Genomic DNA, 16,667 nt, shown 5'->3' on the forward strand with positions numbered 1-16,667 from the left:
GGCTCTTGTTTCTTTGGTGATACTCTGCTTAGAAGATCTGTCATTTGCAGAAAGTGCCATGTTGAAGTCTCCTCCTACTAGTGTATTATTATTTAAGTATGTCTTTACTTTGGTTATTAATTGATTGATGTACTTGGCAGCTCCCACATTAGGGCATAAATATTCAATGTTGTTAGGTCTTCTTGTTGGATAGACCCTTTAGGTATGATATAGTGACCCCCTTCATCTCTTACTACAGTCTTTGGCATAAACTTTAATTTATCTAATATGAGAATTGCTATCCCAGCTTTCTTTTGAGGACCATTTGAATGGTAAATGGTTCTCCCCCTTTTCATTTTCAGGCTGCAGGTGTCCTTAAGTCTAAAATGAGCCTCTTGTAGACAGAAAATAGATGGGTCTTGCTTTTTTATCCAGTCTAAAACCCTAGATCTTTTGATGGGATCATTTAGCCCATTCACATTCAGAGTAACTGAAAGATATGAATTTAGTGTCATCGTAATACCTATTCAGTCCCTGTTTTTGTGAATTATTTCTTTGGGCTGCCTCTTTCTTTCACAGTCTCCTCCTTAATATTTCTTGCAGAGCTGGTTTGGTGGTCACATATTCTTTCCGTTTCTACCTATCCTGGAAGCTCTTTGTCTCTCCTATTCTGAACGACAGCCTTCCTGGATAAAGTATTCTTGGCTGCATGTTCTTCTCACTTAGGACCCTGAATATATCCTGCCAGCCCTTTCTGGCCTGCTAGGTCTCCGTGGAGAGGTCTGCTGTTAATCTGATATTTCTCGCCACCTACGTGAAGAATCTCTTATCTCTTGCTGCTTTAAGGATTTTCTCTTTATCTTTGGAATTTGCAAGTTTCACTATTAAATGTTGAAGTGTTGAATGGTTTTTACTGATTTTGGTGGGTGGGTGGGGGGACTTTTCTATCTCTTGGTTCTGAATGCCTGTTTCCCTTCCTAAATTAGGGAAGTTCTCAGCTATTATTTGTTCAGATATACTTTGTGGCCATCTCTCCCTCTCTGACTCTTCTGGAACCCCAATTATACATAAATTCTTCCTTCTCAGGCTATAATTTATTTCCCTAAGCCTTTCCTCATGGTCTCTCGATTGTTTTTCTCTTTTTTTTCCTGAGCTTCCTTCCTTACCATCAACTCGTCTTCTATGTCACTTACTATTTCTTTTACCTCATTAGCTCTAGTAGTTAGGACATCCAGTTTGGATTGCATATCATTTAATTGATATTTAATTTAGGCCTGATTATATTCAATTCTGCAGTAATGAAGTCTCCAGAGACCTTTATGTTTTTTTCCAGAGCCATCAGTAGCTTTGTAATTGTGCTTCTGAATTGGCTTTCTGACATCGAATTGAAATCCATATTCTGTAGCTCTGTGGCAGAGAGTACTGTTTCTGGTTCTTTCTTTTGTGGTGAGTTCTTCCTTCTAGTCATTTTTTTCCAGTACAGGGTGGCTGTATGAGCGGGCTGAGTCAAAAATATCAACCACCACCTAAGTAAAATCCACCTTAGATGATTCCAAACAGGTCAGAGATCAGAAAATGAAAAAGAAGATCAGAACAAAATAAAAGGACCACTAAAGTGAAAAACAAATTTTAAAACAAAGTAGTAAAAAATGAAAGTCCAAAAACCCCAAAGAAGGAGAAAAGAACAAAAGAAAAAAAGTAAGGAAGAGAAAGAGAAAAAAGAAAAAAGGGAGGGGCTGGTGGCTGGTGGTGGTAAAGAAGTAGCAGTGGAGGGAGAATGTAGTCTACCTGAGGGGTCCTAGAGGGTGATCCTCTTGATTCTGAGTGTATTAAGTTCTGTATGTTAAAAGATGCTCAATCCCAAATTTATATAAACCAGCAATACTTGTAGAAAGCCCCAACATTGACCACCAAAACATAAACAAGATAAAAGAGGGGGCATATAATCTCACAGAATGAATCAGCATGGTATTCCCCTTGGTTCTGCGTGTATTCTGGTCATGTTTTAGAAGGTGTTAACTTCTGCCATTGAAGAACAAGACAAGGCAGAGAAAACAAAAAACACAAAACAAAAACCCATATTTTGTATATCTCCCAAAATTAAATTGAATACATTGAAGGGAATCCAGAAGTGAAAAATATATCTAAGGCAGGTAATTGTGAAAATATGAAAGTCAAAAAAAAAAAAAAACTTAAAAATGAAGAGCTGGTAAAATATTGTAGTTAAGGTGGGAAAAGAGAAAAATATTGGAAAATTTCAGTCTAATATAAAAACAAGTCGAATGGAAAAAAGGGAAAAAAAGAGACCATTTAGTTCTCTATACTATATTCCCTTGATTTTCCCTCATTCCTGGAGATTTCCAGTGCTGCTTGGTCAAGAACTTGCTCTTCCCCTGTTCTTCCAGCTGGTCTTCTGGGGGAGAATCAGCCTGCTGTGCTGATTCTCAGGTGTGTGTACCTGGGGGAGATGCCTGCCCCCTGCTGGGTGCTGGGTTCATTGGGAGCTGTTTACCTCTGTTCCCAGGCACAAGGTGACACCAGGAGGAACAACAACACTGGTGGTGGCCAGGTCTTCAGCTTTGGAGTCAGCTCCCTGTGGGTAACAACCTGTAGTCTCCTAGTCTGCACTGGCCTTGATGCTCCCAGGGCGGCGGGGGTACTGACCTGCACAGCTTGGGGGCACCCGGCAGCAGGAGAGTCCTCGCCGTCCTGTGCCCTCCCTGCTTCTGCCTGTCCTGGGGGAGTGCAGGATCCTGGGCTGTGTCTGCTTAGGCGCCCTGGGATCCGGGGCCTGCGCTGCTGGAATCTCACTCCCGGGGCCATGACTCCCGAAGGCAGCAGGGCGCAGCCCCCTCTGCCAGGAGCCCTCAACTGACTCACCGGCTTCTCCCTGAGGCCCCACCGGGGTGCTCCGGCCGTTTGAGATCCGCCCACAGAGTGCGCTCTCGCCCGGGCACCTCTCCTCTGCTAATGACTCCGGGAATCTGTAGACTTCCTGCCCCTCCTGAGGTTCTGCCCAAGTTCCCTGCTGAGTACTTTTCCTTTTTTTTTTTTTTTTTTTTTTTTTATTGGTGTTCAATTTACCAACATACATAATAACACCCAGTGCCCGTCACCCATTCACTCCCACCCCCCGCCCCCCTCCCCCTCCAGCCACTGTGGAAAACTGTGTGGAGGTTCCTCAAACAGTTAAAAATACTTTTCCATCAGAGAAAACTCTGTCATGGATTTTTTTTTTTTTTCTGTCATGGATTTTTAAAGTTTCGCTGCCCCAGGGCTGGGCTTTCCTGTCCTGAGGCTCTGCTTTAGCCTGGCTCCTCGTGGGGCCCCTCCCCAAATTGATTCTTTTTTTTTTTTTTTAATTTATTTTTTTGCCTTCCTACCTTGCTAGAAGTGAAAACCCTTCTCTCTGTAGCATTCCAGTTGTTCTCTCTTTAAATTTCAGTTTGAATTCTTAGGAGTTCAGGATGTTTTGAAAGTTACCTAGGTAAGTTGGTGGGACCAGGTGAGTTGAGGACCCCTCTTCCCAGAATTGATTTTAAATCTAATCATTCTTTTTACTTGGTTGCATCTTTTTAAAAATATTCATTTATTGGGGTGCCTGGGTGGCTCGGTGGTTGAGCACCTGCCTTCTGCTCAAAAGTAGTAAGATTTGTTGAGCACTCACTATGTGTCAAGATCTGAGTATTAATTCATATTACCTACAACCTGACAAAATGGGTTCAATTATTATATACAGTTACTGCACCATGATCCCTTTGCAAAGCCTTAATTAGGGGATTCACATTGAAACATGGCATCTGATGATTTTCCTTGGGTCTATGATCTTGAGTTCACTCTAAGTTTTAGGGAAGAAGATAATGTGAATAAAAACAAAAGAACCATTTTCATTAAATGTAATGTAAAATGGCTTGGCCACCTCAACCAGCATAACCTCAAAAAGCAAAGGGGCATTTGCTCCAATTACCATAGAATATATGACCCTTTGTGCAATGCAAGGGCTCTGGAGCCTCACTGGGTGGGCAAAGTTGGCACAGCTAGTCCCAGGGCCTGAATGGGATGAGCAGGCCATAGGAGTAGGAAATCACAGGTATGGAGGTGCTGACTGGAGGGTTGTGAGAGCCAGAGAAGAAGCATGGAGTCCTCCCTGAGGGTAGGGGTGCTGAATCAGAAAGAGTGGAGAGTGCAAAGAACTTTCCGTGAGTTCCTGGAAATCAGTCCTAGGGCATTTGAGAAATGCTTAATGGGCACTCACTGGTTTTGCTTTGGTAGATGTGGAGAAACCCTATAATCTCATTCTCCCCTCCCACTCCTTTCTTTCATTTGTTTTCTTTTTTTACTCTTTTATTTAAGAAAAATAAAAGAAGTAGTGCTCTTTGAATCAGCAAAACTCAAGATTAGGAACAGGGCCAAGCATTTAGTTTCCACACCTAAGACACTGGGGCATCAGAAAGAAGGACAAAAAAGTTAAATTCCCAGGAATGACACTTTGAAACTCCCAGCCCTCTCCTCACATTTTACTTGACTTTTAGGTCTTGGTGATCTGACCATCAGGAGTCATAAAGTGGACAGAATATATTTGCACATTGGAGCTCCTTGAAAACCTCTGAGAATCCAGTACACTGCCTCAGGCAATGGAGAAATCATTACAAAATTCAAGACCTTCATTACCAGCATTCCTGAGCCCCAAATTTAAATTGGTAGATTCTCCAAATGAAACTAAATTTTAAAATTGGTGCTTAGGGGTGCCTGGGTGGCACAGTTCATTAAGTATCTGTCTGGATTTTGGCTCGGGTTGTGAAATCAAGCCCTGTGTTGGGCTCTTTGCTCAGCAGGGAATCTGCTTGAGATTCTCTGTCTCCTTTTGCTCCTCCCTCTGCTTCCACACTTTCTCACTAAATAAATAAATAAATAAATAAATAAATAAATAAATAAATAAAATCTTTAAAATTGGCATCTAGACTTGTGTATGAAGAGAGTTTCATGGAAAGAATCCATTTTGGCAATAGCTAAGATTTATTGAGAACCTAACAGAGGCCAAGTGGTAGCCTATTGCTGCACATGCAGCACCTTTCTTGACCTTGACAACACTGTGAGGTACACACTTTTCCTATTTTTCAGATGAGAAAGAAAAGCCCAAAGAGATTAGTATCTTGCCCCTGGTTGCATAGCTAGTGAAGTTTGGAGCTAGATAGTTCCATAAGCCAGGGTACTCCCTATTTACTAATCTGACAGTCATCTCTATCTTTTTTTAAAAAAGATTTTATTTATTTATTCGTGAGAGACACACACACACACACAGAGAGAGAGAGAGAGAGGCAGAGACAGGCAGAGGGAGAAGCAGACTCCATGCAGGGAGCCCGATGCGGGACTCAGTCCCGGGACTCCAGGATCATACCCTGGGCTGAAGTCGGCGCTAAACCACTGAGCTACCCGGGCTGCCTTCATCTCTTTATCTTTGAGGCGATTAGAAACAGGCTGAGAGACACAAAGGGGTTAAATGCTTCTCTTCTGGGGCATTAGTGTAATATAAGGTGAAAATAAATCAGTAAAAAGGCAAAAGTTGTGACTATACTGTGCTAAGAAAGAAGTGGAATTTAAGAGAACCAAATACAAAGATAAGCATTTGTGCCCTGGAAATGGAGCTTACTCTGTTCAATAAAGTCATGTGTGAAAAAGGATTAAAGCTTTAACTCCATGTCCACAGAGTGACATCACTGCCCTCAGAGATCATGCAAATTTAGGTGATGTTTATTAAACCATTGAATCATAATTAGGAAGTGTGTATTCCCCCTTTAAAATCAAGGTGTTCAAAACAGAGCATTCAACAGAGCATTGGTAAATCTGGAATGAGGCTTTTTTGGTGGTCTGTTTTTCTTATTAAGTTGATCTTTTAAAGGTCAATTAGATTGTGGCCCTCGAAGTCCAGATAAAGAGATAGGTGACAACTGGAGACATTCCCTAATGGAGGTATTCTGAACTTGCTTACAGATAGTATTTAGTATTTGTTCTTTTCCAAACTGGTATTAGAGAGACACTCCATCCTTCTCTGCATATAGCAGACAAGCCCCAAGAGTGCAAACACAACTCCTGGAACGTCCTTGAAGAGCTGTAGGAGAGTATAAAAATGCAAGTGGGGGATAAATATTAAGTCATCTGCAGTGTTACCAATTAACTGGACAGATAGAACTGGAGAAGAGACAAGTAGAAAATGTTTTCTCATCACTATCCCTTCACACCCACCTTCTAGATGCAATTGCAGGCAATTCTTAGCATTTTCCAGTCGCTACCAGGTAAAAACTAAAATAGTCTCTGTTTTCCAAGTACCAACCCTCAGATCTTGACTTCATTCAAACATTGAGCCTGACTCAGCCAGGAAAGCTGTGGTAAGACGGGATGTCATTGTTTTCTGTTTCTGGCCCTGCTTCATCTCCCCCTCAGTGGTTGTTATTTTGGTAGCCATACAAAATTCTAAGTAAAAGTTGGGAAGAAGGGTAGGGAACAGGCACTGTCTTACTTATCTGATAAAATGGCCACCTGAGTCTCATGGATTCTCAGAGCTGCTTCTTACTTTCCTAGAGGATCCTCTGGATTCTTTTTGAAGACTGACCCCATCAGTGGAGTTCTCTTACCTTGGGTGTGTCCCTCCTTCTCTAGTTGTTTGCTTATGGTTTCCTTGTATGACTCTTGTTTCTTACGATTCATCCCTTTTGGAGTTCAACTCACCCATCAAGCAGTTGTTTTGGGTAGAGTTTCTCTCAGGACCTTACTCTGGATTTCCATGGAGGGGTTCCCATCTGGCCCACAGAATCTGCACTGCCTTTCCTCTTAACTCTGCGACCAGAGTTTCCACCCTTCCTCCCTCTGCCATCACAGAGGCAGCCAGCCAGACATAAATCTTTGTAGTTTGATGGTCTGAGCTATATACAAGTCCTGTGTCCTTCAGATTCCAGGGAGCAGGTACCAAGCTGTGGCTCTCTGGAAGCTTCACCTTTACATGGAGCATACCCCTGTGCCTCCGGGAGAGGAAAACAGAGGGCCCAGTCATATTGATTTTCAAAGGATTCCTAATAGCTGTTCCTTCAGGCTCCATGGTGAGTGATTTACCATCTCACACAGTCTGGAGGCAGGTGGTGGGCTAGTACTATAAGAACTCATTGTGTATTCTCTAAGCAAGAGGCTTGCAGGTGGTCTAGTGGCCTCTCATCATGTGATTAGACTTGGCATCTCATGTAATGATCTCAGACTTTGGGGCCTTAGCCACAACTGGAACAGCAAGAAAAATAACAGTAAGTATCCCATTATTAGATATGTATCTCTCCCCTGTCTGGCTGAAATAGAATTGTTTTTCCCCCTTGCTTCCGACACAACTCTCTCAAACCCCGATTCTCCTCCACGCTTTACTATGTGAATTATTGTCTTATTAGAGGACCTGAAGTATAACAAAAGTTGTATTCCTATATTCACAAATGATTTATTTGAGAATAATGGCATATGTCACCAAAGTAAGCCCACTGTTAGCATAAAGCATTATTTACCTGTGATTCTGCTACATCTACCTCTAACTCTGCATGAGCAAACTGTGCACAGAGAAGATTTGATGGAAAATGTTCCAGCAACTGAGAATTTTGAGAGAGAAGAAACAACTATCCCAGAAATCACAAACGCTATTCTCTCTATTGGCTTTTAGACATATTTTACAAAAGAAATAATGAAGTTAGCTTTTTGGGCAATATAAGATTTTAATAAATTTTTAAACAAAATATTCAACTAGCCTAAAGATCAAGGGTTAGCATTTCCAAGTGAACTTCATTTTCTTAGAATTTTAGGAAAAAAAATTTCATTTGATTACATTTATCTCATGATCCAGGTCAATAATTTCTTAAGATATGCTTTCTAGTCTACATATGGGAATGGATTCTTTGCACATCAAGTGTTTTCCTGTAGGTGTATGTGTCAGAGAAAGAATAAGCTAGATATAAGCAAGGTCAAGGGAGAAAGATAAAATAGAACTAACAGTATATTATATCTGAGTTATATCTGAGACACACAGAGGTAGACAGTATTTTGTCAGAGATACATCAACAGCTACTATAATAAAGACCAGCAGAGGGGATCCCTGGGTGGCTCAGCGGTTTAGCGCCTGCCTTTGGCCCAGGGCGTGATCCTGGAGACCTGGGATCGAGTCCCACGTCGGGCTCCAGGCATGGAGCCTGCTTCTCCCTCCTCCTGTGTCTCTGCCTCTCTCTCTCTCTCTCTATCATAAAATAAATAAATATTTAAAAAAAAAAAAAGACCAGCAGAAATTTGCATCCAGCATCCCTTTCTAAAAATTGCCCTCCCCAATCTTTGTTCATCTGACTATTGTCGGAGCTACCATAAGGTGACCCCACCTCGAGGCCATCATTTATTTGGCTAGCGGTGGACATGAGATTCAAGGTTAATAAAAAAAAATAAAGAATTTTGGAAGGAAAAAAAAAGAATAAATCAGCCTCTTCTGGGTGTCTTCAATTTATGACACAAAGGTCAGGGCCAGATGATAGCCAAGCCAACCAAAGAAGCGGAGGGAGCTGACTGTGGGCAGAATGAATAATCCAGATATATCTCTACCAAAATGTAGAGAGAATAGGAGAGAAAATCCTCACGTCAGTTGAATCTGGTCCCAGTTGAACCTGAAGCTTAATCATAGCCTTTCCCTCAGTCTCTGATTCCAATATCTTCGTCACAAAAGTATGTTGTTTTGCTTTATAGAGTCTGAGGTGATTTCATATTATTGGAAATTGGAGTCTTAACTAATGGGTATACTTTAACAGATGAAAGAATACAATCTTGATCTCACAACTATTTTTAGCTGGGGTAAGTCCAGGTCAGCCGTGGGAGGGTGGGTACTCCCATAGGAAGGTGGGGGAATCAACATATCAGCTTGTTATTGTTGCACTTGTATTTGTTCCATTTGGCCCACCCTCCATTTGTACCAAATGATCACACTGGAAAAAAGGGGGGATTCCTAAGTGTTCTCACTTGTAAGAAAATTCATAACTTAAATTGCCAGGAGCAGGTAAGGGCCTCCTGTATAAAGAATGACAAGAACGGGAAGTGAAATCTCTAGTATCTTAACAAAAGAGAGCCCCAGAAATACTGAAAATTTATGATTCCTGGCTAAAGGGTTTCTTGGACCTAAGAAGTAAGCATTTTGCAAAATAAGGAAGTCTGCCAGGAAAGTAGAATTTAAAAACCTTCAGTGGAGACTTCACATGAAGCACTCTGAAACAAAAAGTAATTTCTCAGCAACAAAGCAGAGTTCAAGATTTTGGAATTAAGAAAAGTATGGACAATGTAAAAAAAGAAGAGCGCCACAGATTTCAACTCAAAAGCAGTGGCTCCCAGGGTATGTGAGGAGAGTACTAATAGTTCATTCTGATATTTATAAGTCCATCTATGTGTTACATACTTCACAGCAGCTGTTGTGTGGTCTGTGGATGTTTGTCTAAAAGCAAAGACTTTCCTGGTAACCACAACACTTCCCAGGAGGTGAGATGTATGTGTGTATATGAGGGGGTGTGGGATCCATAAGCATGTAGGCATTGAATTCATCAAAGCTTACTGTTTTCACTAGATGGTGGATAAATTGTTCAAAGGATGGGCGCCTGGGTGACACAGTGGGTTGAGTGTCTGACTTTCGGTTTTGGCTTAGGTCATGCTCCTCAGCGTCATGGGATCCAGGCCCACCTTGGGCTCCCTGCTCAGTGGCAGAGTCTGCTTAAGACACTTTCACACTCTCTCTCTCTGTCTGCCCCCAGTCTCTCTCTATAAAAGAAATAAATACATAATTTAAAAAAATTGTTCAAAGGATCACATGTTGGAATTTTCTGATTAAAGGAGCCTATCCCAGATTAATATAATGTCTTTCCTCAAGTAATTATTTCTGTGCAAAATCCACTCACTCACTCATCATTGATTTATTATTTAATCCATTGGGCACCAACTGAGTGCTAAATTCTTGAGTTAAGACAATAGAGTGAAGACAACAGACACAGAAACATCTAATTCCAATACAGAAGTTAAGGGCTTGCAGACCTATGCATCAGATTCTACTAAAGGCCTTAAGAAAGCCCTAGTGTCAAGCTCTGGAGGGAACAGGGAGCAGGCCTATTGGAGATCCTGGCTCTGACATGAATTCTGGGGGATGATGAGGAGTCATCCAGAGTCTGAATGAGGCGAGAGCATGGCAAGCAAAGGTAGCAGCATATGGGAAATCTCAGAGGTAGGGAACACGTGGCCCCTTTTTAGCACTTGTACAATGCTCAATTTGTGTGTGTGTGTGTGTGTGTGTGTGTGTGTGGCATCATCCGTGGGCCTTTAGATAGCCTCTGCTAGCAACACTAGTGGAGGGGTGGGAGTGAAGATCTTTCAAAGAACCACTAGCCTTATCACCACTGGCTGGGATGACAAGTCCCAACCCGTGGCACCACAGTCACCACACCATGTGGGTAGCCATGATATCACACATTGTCACTCTGTTCTAAGAACACAAGGAAATGCAGGATTTGCATTTCACAGATTACCGTTAACATTTTACAGATGAGGACTTGGAAAAACATGGAGAGGTGCTGACATAATTTACCATAATTTCACAGTGGTTCTGTGCTGGAGAGCTGTGTGGGGACTTACTTGCCTTTGATCCCTTCAAGTAATCTCATGGCTCAACTGTGTGGCTGCCAAGTTGCTGGAAGAAAGAGATGAGGCTATAAACGGAAGGCACAATGCTTCTTATTGTATACTAAGTGAACTGCAGTGATCCTGTGGTTTTGGTGGGTGTCTCCACTTATTCATGATTCTTGATGAAAGGGTGTGTCTCACTATCCTAAAAGGGTTTCTTGAGACAAGGTTAGGTTTTACGTGGTGCCTTATGATTATGATAGTGAGCAAAATGCTTACATTATTAATTCCCAACTAAAAGTTTCATGGTATTCTAGTACTCTTCAAATGTAATTCTGCAGTCAATGCTCAATAATTGAGGGGTTGCACTTTATGTATTCCAAACTCCTTGTCTATCTTGTTTTTACCCCCAGCTGCTTTACCTTTGTCCAACTCATTGCACTACATCATTCCATAGGAAGTTGTGGTGAGAGCAGGAAAAACAAGCAGGACACAAACTGGCCATTTTGTTTCCTCCTTTAGTAGTTCTGGGAAATAATTTGGTAGAATGTGTACCTATTGGCTAACGTGATCTTGGGGCTTATCTTTATTCATGTTGCACTTACTTTACCCTTTTACCCTTACCCTCCTCCGTCACCTGCTTTTCTCCATGCCTACCCACCACACATAAACACACACACACACACACACACACTTCTTGCAGTATACAACTGATGGTGGGTCATAGTATGTAGGATTTCTTCTTAAGGAAGTAGAAAAATGTTTGAAAAACATATACTATACAAAATCTCTAGACTCAGAGTATGTCCTGGACCAACCACTTATTATAAATTTGATCTTAGGCCTAGAACTCACAATCTTTGAGCCTCATTCTTCTCCCATGAAGCTGAAAGTATTAGGTTAAATGTTTTTTTATGCCCCTTCTTATTCTGTGGGGTTCACATGAGCAAAATGAACTTTGCACCTCGTGGACATGAAAAATATTCATTTGATGCTTTAAGTTGGAGTGTTCTTTCTTTGCTCTCCAACAGCTGGAGACAATTAATTGCAAATAAAAAATTTGTCTGCAGCCCAGCTTTAGAGAAGAGATACTTTGTAGATGGAGTTTCCATGAACTTTGTGAGATTTATTAGTTGTGGAATACAGGCGGTTGGGCTTGCCTGAACCAACTTTAAGTATGGGATCAGAGTAGTACTTACTTATGGAGGCCAGAATCTACCTGGGAAGAAGTGACACTGATTATCAAAAGAGACCTGGAATCTCCAGTTATAATTGCTGTAGTAAAACAGGTAGAGGCATGAGTTACTAATCAAGCTAAATATTAAGGTTTATATTTGGAATTTTTACCAGAAATAGAAAAAAAATTCATTTTCAATCAATTGGAGGAAGTTTACTTGTATTTATTCAGATATTTACATCATCTTTCCAGCAGTGGATTTGACTTATATTCTACATATAGGAGATAGGTTTATGAAAAATGTGTAGGCAAATGGCAACAGGAATGCTGAGCACCAAACAAATGAAAATTTTTCTTCAGAAGGATGATTAGGATTACTCTTTTCCAATTCTTTTCTGCCCTTAGTTGTTTAGATTAGTGGCAGGTATGTTATTCTAAATTACTAATTTTTCTCTCAGTTTATCTAGGAATAAAGTAGGCCCAGGATTTTTAGGCTGTGTTTATCATTGAGGGAAAACAATAAGTAGTCTTTAAATATTATAGATATTAATTTCTTGCTGTAGCACAGCTCTGTTCTGCTCAATATTTCATACTTTTGATATAGTTTTCAAAACAATGGGGGAAAATACATGTGTGTGCTTTCTATGTCTTTTTCTTGAAGGAGGTTTGGAGGAAGAGGGAATAAGATGTGATTGGTTAGTTTATTATGATTTACTTTCTGTATCCATAATAAATGTTTGAAATTTTTTGTTAGTCTATTGTCTAGTGTGTCACTCCAATAAAAAGTAAGTCTGAAGGCTGATCTGTCACACACATATGCTGTTGATCCACTGATGTAAGTTGGAGTTGATTTTCCAAAAGCAGAGATGAAATTCTACTATCTCCAACATTAAAAATGGCTCACATTCATGTCTAGTAACCCACACTGGCTGTGTCTCCCCCGTAGGATCAGTTTTCTCTGTGTGAAGTTGCCCCTGTGAGGAACAAATGAACTACATTGCTCTGACAAATGGAATTAACTTTATTAATGGCAACGTTGTTATAAACTCTGTCCCTAAACTGTTGTGTCTTTATCTTCCCTACTCTCATTGAAGAATTAGTTAGATGTATGAATTCATTTGAATCCAATTAGCAGGTGTAGGGGAGGAAAAACTTTCTGTCTACCTTTTCGGTTCATTACCTGGGACCCTGTCAATTTGACAAAGATTAATAGAAGAGAAGCGTACAAATTTTATTTGCTGTTAATCTGTACATGAGGAAGAGGCCTTCCTATGACAAAAGTGAAGACCCAAAGAAGTAGATAGGCCCAAGAGCTTATATGCCATTTCAACAAAGACTGAAAAATTGTTAATATGTGACATGATGATGGAAAAGCGTTTTGGGCTTCGAAGAGTGGCAAACTGTGGGAAGATAAATAAATGGAGGAAACAAATGTAAAATAAGGGCTAAACTTAGCAAGATTTGTTTGTGTAGTGGGAGAGGGGATTTATGGCAGTCCTTACTTCTCAAGACTTTCTTTCAGTCAATAAAGGAAGTTAAATTCCTGTTCTTCCTGGCATGGGAATTTTGCTACTTTCCTTCCTAACCTGTTCTGGACTCATTTGCCTCTAAATGGTACTTTCTTTTCTTTCGAAATTTATTTCTTCTTTCTAGTTCAGTTTCCAATCCTGTTAAGAGAATTTTCTTTCATAACTCAATGCAAAATGAAGATTTCTTAGCGGGCTGGTTCTTCACCAGAGAGCTTCCATTTCAGGGTTCTGACACTTTGCATGACCAATTGATAGCAACCTCTAAGTTCATTCCAAATTTAATAGTGTTATTTTTAGAGCCCATCTTGAGCATGTTTAAAAGAAAAAAAAGTGTTAAGTTTATACATGATTAAGAAAGCTTTTTTTTTTTTAAGATTATATCTATTTGAGATAGAGACAGAGAGAGCTTAAGTGGGGGGAAGGGCAGAGGGAGAGGGAGAAACAGACTCCCTGCTGAGCAGGGAGCCCAATGTGGGGCTCTATCCCAGGACTCTGAGATCATGATCTAAGCTGAAGGCAGATGCTTAACTGACTGAGCCACCCAGGCAACCTGATAAAGAAAAAGCTTTTTTAAAAAAAAAACCCAAATTTAGTGACTGAACTTAAAGGAGATGTTACCATTAGTTTGTGTGTTATTTTGAATATAAACTTTTATATTCAACTAACATAAGCCAAGGCACAGTCCCTGTGTAAGAATAGGGACTCCAGAGTCAAATCACCACAGACAGGATCCTGGCAGTTGTAATAGGCAATTAACCTCTCTGCCTCTCAACTTCTTCACCTTTGAAATGAGGACAATAAAAGTCCTTAACCTGTGGAATTGTCAAACTGAAATTAAATAATACAGGTAGAAAGTCTAAGAATAATGTTTGCTCCATAGTAGAGATGCAACAAATATTTGCTCTTGATTTTATTATTATTGACTAAAAGTCTTAATTTCTCATATGCTCACATTTTCTACTAGTGTTAGGTCCACATATCTAAATGGATATCTAATTATTGTTTTATCACTTCATATAATCTAAAAATTAACCTATGATTTTTTTTTGCACAAATTTCTCTCTAATCCCCCATTTCTGTCAGGAACAGAATTCCTACTATTAGTAGACTTGTAAACTGGTAAAGCCATTGTGCAAAACAGTATGGAGAACCATCAAGACATTAAAAATAGAACTGCCATACAATAAAATATTGCCACTTTTGGGGGTATTTATCTAAAGAAAACAAAAACACTGATTCAAAAAGACATATGCACTTTTTTTTTGACATATGCACTTTTATGTTCATTTCAACATTTTTTTACAACAGCCAAGATATGGAAGCAACTAAGCGTCCATCAAAAGATGAATGGATAAAAAAAGATGGCAGTTCTGTACTTATATGATGGAATATTAGCTTAAAATGACTAAAATCTTGCCATTTATGACAACATGGCTGGACCTAGAGGGTATTAAACTACATGAGGTAAGTGAGACAGAGAAACAAACACTGCATGATCTCATTTATATGTGGAATCTTAAAAACAAAACAAAATAACAAACAAAACAAAATAGGAATAGACTCAAATACAGAGAACAAATTGGTGGTTGCCAGAAAGGAGGGAGGGTAGGAAGATGGGCAAAATAGGCGAAAGAGATTGAGGCACAAACTTCCAGTTATAGAACAAGTAAGTCACAAAAATGTAAAGTACAGCATAGGGAATAGAGTCAATAACATCATAATAACTTCGTATGGTGACTGAAACTAAACTTTCAGTGGTGATCTTTGTGTAATGTATGTAAATGTGAATCACTGTGTTGCATACCTGAAACTAATATAATAATGTATGTCAATTACAGTTTGTAAAAACTACTTCCTTTGGCACCCAGTTACTCAAGCTTCAAACCTTGAAATCTACCTAGGGCTCACCATTAACACATACACACCATTTCACAGAAATTCTCTTGCATCCAAATTTGCAATACATCTAAATGTAACTAACATGTAATCCTATGATTTATGATAAGAAGCACATATTTGGTATTCGCCTCTGGCACAGAGTACCAAAAACTGTTGACATTTCTTAAGAGATGAGAGCAACAAAGGTGTCTTTTGTATGTTATGAGGTGACTTTTGAAAAGCATCTCACAATGGGGATTGGTTGCCATTGGAGCCAACCACCTAATTGGGGGATTGGACCTCCTGAAAGAGGAGATTGGAGAGGAGCTGATGGTTGTTGAATCAATCAAAAGTGGCCAATGATTTAATCAATCATGCCTATGTAATGGAGCCCCATAAAAACTAAAAAAGGGTGGGGTTTGGAGGGCCTCTGAGTTGGCAAACACGTGGAGTTTGGGGGAGAGTGGCTTATTCTTGGAAGAGACATAGAAGGTCCATGTCTAGTTCTTTCCTTTTGGCGATGCAGCCACAGCCATGAGTACGCTCAGGCTTCAGAAGAGGCTTGCCTTCAGTGTTCTCTGCTGTGGCAAAAAGAAGGTCTGGTTGGACCCCAATGAGACCAATGAAATCACCAATGCAAACTCCTGTCAGCAGATATGAAAACGGATCAAAGATGGGCTGATAATCTGGAAGCCTGTGACTGTCCATTCCCGAGCTCGGTGCTGGAAAAACACTCTGGCCCACTGGAAGGGCAGGCATATGGGCATTGGTAAGAGAAAAGGTACTGCCAATGCTCGAATGCCTGAGAAGGTAACGTGGATGAGGAGGATGAGAATTCTACGCAGGCTGCTCAGAAGATACTGTGAATCTAAGAAGACTGACGGCCACATGTATCATAGCCTATACCTGAAAGTGAAGGGTAATGTGTTCAAGAACAAGTGGATTCTTATGGAACACATCCACAAGCTGAAGGCAGACAAGGCTCGCAAGAAGCTTCTGGCTGACCAGGCTGAGGCCTGCAGATCTAAGACCAAGGAAGCCTGCAATTGCCATGAAGAGTGGCTCCAGGCCAAGAAGGAGGAAATCATCAAGACTCTGTCCAAGGAGGAAGAGACCAAGAACTACAACTCCCTCTCTCTTGTCTGTACATAGTGGCTTCAGCATTAATCAGATCAGTTATTCAATAAAACAAACCTTTATCTGCAAAAAAAAAAAAAAAAAAAATAGAAGGTCCACACCTTGCCCTCTCCACCCCTCCATCTGGCTGCTCCTGAGTCCTATGCTTTTATTATTAGCCGATTATCTAATAAGTAAACTGGTTTCCTGAGTTCTGTGAGCCATTCTAGCAAATTAATTGAACCCAATGAGGGGGGGCATGGGAACCTCTCATGTGTACCCAATTAGTCAAGCACATGGGACCTCGCAGACTTGTGACTGCTGTCTGA

At 40.5% G+C, this 16,667-nt stretch overlaps 1 long non-coding RNA gene and 1 pseudogene across 1 annotated transcript in view; both read left to right on the top strand.

Moving 5' to 3' along the window:
• The window catches only part of LOC144315093 (uncharacterized), a 53,884-nt gene that overhangs the window by 24,381 nt on the left and 12,836 nt on the right, over positions 1–16,667 (top strand). The window lies entirely within an intron of this gene.
• On the top strand, positions 15,729–16,451 carry LOC144315092 (large ribosomal subunit protein eL19 pseudogene; annotated as a pseudogene).

The sequence above is a fragment of the Canis aureus genome, chromosome 6, assembly GCF_053574225.1.
Source record: "Canis aureus isolate CA01 chromosome 6, VMU_Caureus_v.1.0, whole genome shotgun sequence".
Lineage (NCBI taxonomy): Eukaryota > Metazoa > Chordata > Mammalia > Carnivora > Canidae > Canis > Canis aureus.